We start from the raw sequence: 9,085 nt of genomic DNA, 5'->3' as shown, positions 1-9,085 counted from the left end.
TGCAGGAGCCTGTCTGTCTGCCTCCCCACCTCCCACTTAATATAAACAATTCTAAGTAGGAATAGAAGAAAACTATTTAGAACCAAGAAAATCAATTTTCAAAATTAACTGCAAACATCACTCTAAAAGAGTGAGTGCTAAAGCTAATTATATTAAAATATGGGGGAAATGCCTGATAAGTCCATTGTTTGTCAGTATGGATTTGTGAGTTTTAAGTGTCACACTGAAATAAGAAATTTAAAGAATCTTAACTATTTCCAAAGATTAGGTGAAAAACTTTTAATTGCAGATAATATGAATCTTACATCAGGAGACATGAGACGTGCTCACAGAGCACCACCAAGAGAAATAAAATAATAGGATGAGATGAATGTAAGTGGCTGGATATATGCTAAAAATATAAAAATAGAAAAGCTTGAGCATGCCACAAACAATAGTGAGAATTAAAAATGGAATAAAGATGTCTCATTTATGAGTGTGACAAATTATAAAACACATAAAAACAAATCTAATGAGTGAGGTAGTATATACCATATTTTTGGAAGACAACTTTCAAAAACATAAATATTACCAAAATTTATACACAAAATCATTGTAGTAATTTTATCCTGAATCCCATTGGAGCTTTATCAGAAACTGGATAAAATTATTTAAAAATTTTTGAGAACAATCTATGTTTGAAAATGGCCAAGATATTAGAAATAACACTGTACTCAGGGTTGTATCTAACTTGCTGTATCAGATATTAAAACTTACTAAAAAATGTCCTTGATCCAGATGAATAGGAGTAGAAATGGACAACAGCCTGACCAGGCAGCTGTGCAGTGGACAGAGCACTGGACTAAGAAGATGAGGAACCAGGTTCAGAACCCTGAGGGCACCTGCTTGAGCACAGGCTCGTAGACATGACCCCATGGCTGCTGGATTCAGCCCAAGGTCACTGACTTGAACCAGAAAGTTGCTGGCTTGAAGCCAAAGTCACTTGTTTGAGCAAGAGGTTACTGAATCAGCTGGAGCCCCCTGGTCAAAGCACATATGAAAAAGCAATCAATGAACAACTAAGCTGCCACAACTATGAGTTCATGCTTCTCATCTCTCTCCCTTCCTGACTGTCTTTTGTGTCTCTGCCTATAGAAGAAAAAAAATAGACAACTATACTGTGGACCATTAGAGAGCTTTAAAATGAATCTATATATGTATACAGGGGTCTTAATGTATAGCATCAGCGTTACAATTTAGTCATTAAAGAACTATTTATGTTTTGGTCAGACATCGCTAATAACCATTGGAAAATAAAAAGATTTCTACCTTTTACAATATACAATATTTAAAGTGTCTTTAAGATTACTATGGAAGAAATGAGGAATTTCAGTGTAATAGTTGGGGTGGAAGCCAGATTGCATGGGGACCAGAGGTGAAAGGAAGGGGACTCGTGGGACCAGTGACTGGGATGCTGTGACGTAAACACTCCAGGGGCTTGGGAAGCGGCCTGGCTGAGACCCTGCGGACCCATGTGGCACACCCTGGTTTCATCCACAGAGGCCTGGATTTCTTTCTCAGCCTCATGGAGGCCATTTTCCTGACCTATACAATAGTTAATAACAAGTAAAAGATAATAATAGCCTACAACATGACAAAGATGAATTAATTTGCATAATAAACACATCTATCTTGGAATATATAAACTTCATTGGTTAGTGCCTGTGTACTAGGCAGTTCTGGGTAAGAAATATATCTGTAAGGCCCTGACCAGACAAGTTGGTTGACTAAAGCATTGTCCTGAAGCACAGAGGTTGCTGGTTCTATTCCTGGTCAGGGCACAGAACAGAAACAGGCTGATGTCCTGTCTCTCTCTCTCCCCCCTTTCCTTTCTGTGTAAAATCAATAAAATAAACATTTCTTTAAAAACAAGAGTTATAGTCCCATAAGATCTTATGTCTTATGTTTAAACCTAAGGAACAGCAGGTACAAAATGATAGAAATTTGGAGACAATGTTAAGGTTACCTGTGTATACACCTAGATGGTTAGTGATTACAGAGGACTGATATCAGCATGAAACAATAGACTTTAATTGTCCCCTTCACTACAAAAGTCCGTTCAAGAAGAAAGGTCTTTCTGGTGAGCAAAGAATCAAGTTAAGAACAGTAAATAACCTTGAGGATCCTGAAATAAAAATTAGCTGGTCAGTTTACTGGGACATCTCACAAGCCCTGAGGCCTTTTGGCCTCTTTTTCCAGGGTGTTCCTCCAGAATACACAGGCTTCCTTCAGCCTGTCCTGGGAGCCACAGTGTGATGCCTTTGTGCCCTAGGGTCAACACATAGAAAATTCGCATTATTTTTTTAAATGACAGTTGTGTATACACAGGACTCAGACTTCCCTGTTGGGGAGGTCATTAGTGGCATTGTGACTTGCTGTCCTCAGTTTCTTGTTCACAGGACAAGCTGACCTACAAGGAGGAGCATGTGACTCAAGCAGGGACCAGTGCACCTACCGACTATGGGCGGGTCAGGAGGAGCTGTGAGGAGGGGGCTACTGACCTCGATCCCGCTGCAAAGGGGCTTAGGCTGAAGGAGAGTCCCTGAGCTCAGTGTCTTCTACCACTGGGGAGAGAAAGTCACTGGGCACCACCTGGAAATGTCATGGGCCCAGAACAGTGTCATGTCTGCAGAGCCCCATGTTCCTTCGAATGCAGCCTGCAAGATCACTGTGACTTTTAGAGGGTCTTAAGCCATTTTGCTGTTGTATTTTTGTAACTTACTCAGCCCTGAATTTGCCACAGGACTTGGATCTGAACTTTCCAGAATTTGGAATGGGGTGGGATCATGGCTGTAATTTGATGAGTAAGACTTCGCATATCTGCTGAATGATTTGTCTCACAAGCTGAGGTTCTCTGGTTTTTCTTTTCTTTTCTTTTTTTTCTTTCTTTCTTTTTTTTTTTTACTAGAATACCCTAAAGAGACCTCTCACTGGAGCAAAAAGAGTAACATGTCAATGGTTGGTGGTTGAGGTAATGTGCACAGGTGTTTTTCTAATACAGATCATTGCAACATTTCTGTCACTTTGATGCTATTTTTAAGTTCAAAGTTAAATGTTGCATTTCTGAAGCAAAATGTATTGTGATGACCAGGTTTCTTACCTTCCTGGGAAGAAAAGTCAACCCTTTGTGGAGAGCATGTGATACAGTATGTCAGGGGAGTGGCCTTTATGGGGGACAGTGCAGGAGTCCATATACACTTGAAAGACGTGTCCTTCACCTCCAGGTCGTGTCTGCAATGGCTCCTGGACTGATATCAGCATGATGAAATGCACAAGTTATGCAGTGCGCACAATGAGAATCTAGGGAGAAATCTGGGAAAAAATGAAGCATTCTTAACACTGGGGAACAAAATTTTTGTTGCATCCACAAAAACACTTGTTCTTACCTAATTTCAGTGTGCTGATCTCAAATCTGAACATGAGTTTTACTCCGTAAGCTACAGTTTTTTGCAATTTAAGGTTTTAGGTTTTAATCTTATTATAAAATTTTCAATATTTAGTTTAGCATCATGAAGGAGAATGTCTTTTTGGGCATCATCTTTGTGAAACTATAATAATTTATATGATGCAGTAAATACACTAATGCACTAAAAGATATGATTGTATCAGAATTTGTTCACAATTTTGAAATAGAACATATTAAAACACTTATTTTAATCATAAAATTTGCGCAAAATTTATTTAAATTCTATTCAGGCAAATATTTGCGTTTGTAGCTCTTGCGTTTGTGTACTTGTTGAGGACAATCTCGTTTGATGCTCCAGCAGTAGTCTGCTCATCACTAACAACTCTAAGATTTTTGGGAATCTTGTCAAGGTGACTGTTCAGGAAGTGAATCTTAATGCTCAAGTTTTATCCAATGTCGCAGAAAGCCCATAGCATTCTTTGAACCAGAAGTACATAGTTTTCTGCTTTTTTGTTGCCATGAAAGTTCTTTGTAACTGCCACAAAACCCTGCAATGTTGCTTTCTCCTCCTTATTCATCTTCCTGGCAAATTCCTCATCACATATGAGGGTTCAATTTTGAGGTCCATTGAATACACCTGCTTATATCTTCTCGAAAGACAAAACAGGAAAAGCAGAAATAATATGTTGAAAGCATTCACTTTTTCTACTCAAAGCCTGAACAAACTGCTTCATTAAGCCAAGTTTGATGTGAAGTGGGGGGAAAAAGATCCTGTCTCAATTAACTACAGGTTCATTCACAATATTTTGCATCCCTCCCCAGAGCTTCATGTTTCGGCCACTCCTTCTGTGTCCAGTGTTTCTCCCGAGCTTGGCTATCCCACAAATACAAAAAGCAAGGATACTTCGTGAAACCTCTCTGTTGTCCTAGAAGGAAATTTATCAGTTTAAGATCCACAGAAATGATCCAGTTATACTCCTCATACTTCAGACAGTCAAGGAAAATTTTTATGTTATTATAATCTCCTCGCAGATGAGTTGAATAACCAATTGGAACTGCTGCATAAAAATTACTGTTGTGTAGGAGAACACATTTCAGACTCCATTTAGAACTGTCAAGAAATAGCCGCCATTCTGTTGGATTGTAAGTGGTAACACTTTGCTGGCTGAGAAGACTACTGATATCATGAGAGTAAACAAAGTGTTTGTCTTTGGAAAAAAAGACCACAAAAATTTGTTCATGCTTCCTGAAATGGGATACTTTAGCTGACTGGTGAAGTACATTCTTTTCTTGAAGCCTGGAGTCTAATAACTCAGCTGCTTTCTTTGATAGGCCGAAATCTCTTAATAAGTCATTCAATTTGGGTTGGATAACGTGCTGAGGGGTTAATGACTGCTTGGCTTCAGAAAAAGATCCTTCATATTCTATAACCATTTCCTCATGCATCTAATCAAAATACACATAATCACCATGTTCACTTTCTTTATCCTTACAAGAATAAAACCATTGAAAACTGGAACAGGGGGTGTCTCAGAGTGTGGGATAAGTCGTATTGCTGAAGAAATATTAGGATATGTGATCATATGCCATTTTTTCTTGCCGCTGCCCTTTGTATGGATCAGACAGAAATGACAGTCACTGCTGTGGTCCTTAGGTTCACACCAAACCATGGGAATACCAAAAGGTATTCCTTTGCATTTTCATTTTGTCCAGTCATGAAGCATTTTCTCACATGACACACAATATGAGGAGCCCAATTCTTGTCTTGATTACCAAGGAGAACTTGAAAATAGGCAATATATGCAAATGTCACAAATGATAAAATATTGCTCCTTTTATGTTGAAGTGAGTAACAGCCACATATATAACAGAAGGTGTCAGGACTATTTTTACATTTACGCCTACTTGAAGAAGCCATGATTCAATTTTAATACAAAATAAGAAGGTTTTTTTATCAGATAATAATTCTTTACATTTAAAAACAACTATAATTATGAAAAAGTGATGTTTGTAAAACATTAATGGCATTGTGGTTCTGTTCAGTCCAAGAGTAGTTGCCCTTTAACTCCAATATAAAAACCAATGTATGCCATTAAATGTAGCAAAAATAAATTAAAATTGCATAAAAACTAGAGCATGCACCAAAAAACGGATTTTAGATTTTGAATCAACAATGCAGAAATATATTGAAACGGTTCTAAAAAATTGAACAGAAAATAAAAAAAATTGTTTCTCAGTGTAATTTTTTTCACTATTATTATTACCTCTTATCTATGTGCTCTTACAACTCAGAGCACAATTAAGTCATGGCACGAGTTAGTGAACAAGAAGAAGAAAATCTTCGATGGCCCACAGTCCTTTCCCTGCCGCAGGCTTCCCTCTGCAGCTCACAGCCCACAGGAGGAGGTCAGAGCCAAGTCAGGGGTCCAAGGGGTGCAGGCAGGTGTGTGTGGGAACAGGAAGGAAGGGTGCAGCCACTCACATGTGTCCCTGATGCCTCAGGGCCAATGGTGGGATTCAAGTAATTTAACAACTGGTTTTCTGTCCTAAGGACTGTTTTAAGTACAAAAAAATATACTGAAAGTAGTTTATTATTTCATGCATTTAATACTTAAATAAGAATTAAAAGAATCACAAAACTAGATCATAAGAACGTGTTTTAAAATATTAATGAGAAAATATTAAATAACATCTGACAAAAAACAATAAAACTGTTAAGATATTTTTGTATTGCTTCTTGATTAAATGAGCATCATTGGCTGTGTGATTTATCCTTAACCATCTTCTCACTGTAGGAGTAGAATTCCACTTCTTTACCTATGGACAGAATGAACAGTACTACGGGCGCTTAGAATACGCTGTTGTGCAGATGAATGTTAAAAAACAGTAAAGACTGTAAATTTGTGATTGGCACATTGGCAGCTGCCCAGGTGCCCACCTAAAAGAGGACCCTGATTACAAGTGTCATTTTACCAAGTGGTTCACCAAACTCAATGAAAGATTAGGTATTTGTTCTACGGAACTTGAGAGAGCCCGCTGAATCCCACAACTGCTCAGGACATAAATTTCATGACTCATCAGTGCACAATTGCGAGGGAAGAGATACTAACATGGCTTATAGAGTTTGTAAGGTGACAGAGATGGTGACTTGGGCACCAGCTAAGATCTTGCTGCTTTGGATAAATACCAAACATATAATGTCTACCAGAAAGTTCTGTCTGTTTCTATCACAACAAGTTTTGACAGGTAAACTCATGTTTACTTGACGCATGTGTGCCTCTCTAGTTTTATCACTTAATGTATACCTACTGATGTAGCAAATTAACTAAAACAAAATTGATTCACTTTAGTCTTATGTGTGAAGCGATAGTGTACCCATGGCTACTGATAAAGTTCATTTACACCACTGTAATTTTTACAAATTTCAACAAGGAAGAAATGCTACAGAAGCATGTCTGTCGCATCCACCATATTCCCCAGACTTAGCACCCTCCAACTATCACTTGTCTTTGTCCTTACAAAATTTTTTAAAGAACAAAAAATTCAAAAATGAAGAAGATGTCAAACAAGCACTGGTTCAATTTTTCGCATCAAATGATAAAACATTTTTAAAAAATGGGATATACAAATTGCCCTCATGCTGGCAAGAAATCATTAATAATAATGGCAATTATATTATTTAATAAAGTTTATTGATGGTAAGAAAAATTTGTATTTTGTTTTATTCCAAAAATGGACAGAACTTTCCAGTAGACATTATATATTTTGAAATCTCATGCTTCTTAAATGTATGTAGTAAGATGTTGTGATAAACATATGTCTTAATGAGATGAATGAGGCTTGATGCTGATTTAATCTATCCATGGATAGTATTATTTTTTGATAAAATGTGGCATTTTAGTCACAAGTTTTATTCTTAGATGTCTTTATTCTGAAAACAGTTGTCATATGAATGTGCAGATGCAGAAAGGATAAGGTTGTGGTAGTGACGTCAAGCGATTAAAAGTATTTCTTTGGAGTATTGGCCAAAATGTAATTGTATTCAATTATTCCAAATTGTTTTTACATTTGATCTTAGCCTATGGCTAAAAAGTGATCAAAATAATTTTTAGTGACTTATTAGACATGGTGCATTAGGTCCTTTCTTATGTTGTTCAAGCAAGGACACCAGAACCCAGTCTCCATAGGAAAAATATGTGTGCCACAAAATATTGCTTAGTTGTTGTTGTTGTTTTTTTGGAGGCTAGAGAAGTATGTGCAGAGTCAGTGTCAACTAGGAACAGACAGATGACGTGTACAGCATCTCTCTTGATCAAATGGAACAGAATGTTTATGACAGGGAGGTAGGACAGGACAACAAGTGTCACCAGAAGATACAGAAATTGTGAAACTATATACGAGGTCATCGAGACCTAGAGGTGAGGTCTGAAATGTGTCCATGTAGCAGGAAATGGTCACAAGGGGAGGATAACAGACACCCAGACAACTGGATAGAGGAAGAAAATTTATTAGCAGCTGGAGGAGCACAGGATTTAGTAGCACCAAAGCATGAACTCCCCAAAATTAGTTTTTTAGAGTCTAATATCCTTTATAACTTTAGTTTTTATGTGACAAGTGTCTGATTTCTTTGACTTCTTTGTTTGCAGACCGACATGATTTCTGTGTCTCCGGGAGGTGAGAGGGTAAGCGAGAGGGTTAGCCTGTCTGTCCTTGACTATTCACATTGCTCTTGCTGGTGCTCCAAATTCATTTCAGGGAACTGATAAAAAACATATTATAGCTATGAGTTGTTACTTTTCAGACTTTCTCAGTCAACCCTTCCTCCCTCAGTCTGAAACCCAGAGGTCACTGACTTGAGCATAAGATCACAGGTATTGCAGGACCCCTCTCCTGCATTCTTCTGGTTTTTCCCCTCTCAACCAACGCCACGTACCTGCTAACCAGTTAGAGACTGAGCTAGAGGAGCCCTGCGATTGCAACAGCAGCCAAAGGACATGTGTCACCAGCACATTCTGCTGAGGACAGGAGTTCAGAGACCCTGAGTTTTGGGATGGAGAATATCTATCCCCACCCACTAACTTCATGGACCCTTAGCTCCAATATCCAGTAGTGAGGATAATAAAGTCCCGAGAACCTTCACATCCATGGGATCATAAAACAGTAAATTAAGTGATTGGAAAGCAATGATCTCATTTTACCTAAGAGAAGCCCTGATGGAACCAGAGCCAACTCAGAAGCAGGCGGTGTTACCTCCCAGGTAAACAGTTCCCTCCCTGGCAGAGTCGGTGAGATTCAGTCTGATATTTGCCCTTAAGGATAAGGTGATTTATCTGTTTGACTTATTACTTATAGTTTCATATTGTATAATTGTAACAGCTGACATTTACTGCCAGATAAGGTGCTGAGCATTTCCCTGAATAATTATATTTATCCTAACAGAGACTCCATGATATCACCCTTGTTTACAGATGACGAAATTGAGGCAGAGAGGGTCAGCATCTTGCTGATAGCAATACAGGTAGAAAGTTCCAGAGCTCAGCTTGGATCCAGGTAGTCTGGCTCTAAAATTAGAGTCTTCTTCACAACTCAATAAGGTAGCACGTTCTAAATTTCAAAGAACCAAACAGCTGTTCACAATTC

This window comes from Saccopteryx leptura, chromosome 1 (genome assembly GCF_036850995.1).
Source record: "Saccopteryx leptura isolate mSacLep1 chromosome 1, mSacLep1_pri_phased_curated, whole genome shotgun sequence".
Lineage (NCBI taxonomy): Eukaryota > Metazoa > Chordata > Mammalia > Chiroptera > Emballonuridae > Saccopteryx > Saccopteryx leptura.
The sequence above is the reverse complement of the archived record's forward strand: the minus strand, read 5'-3'. Positions refer to the sequence as shown.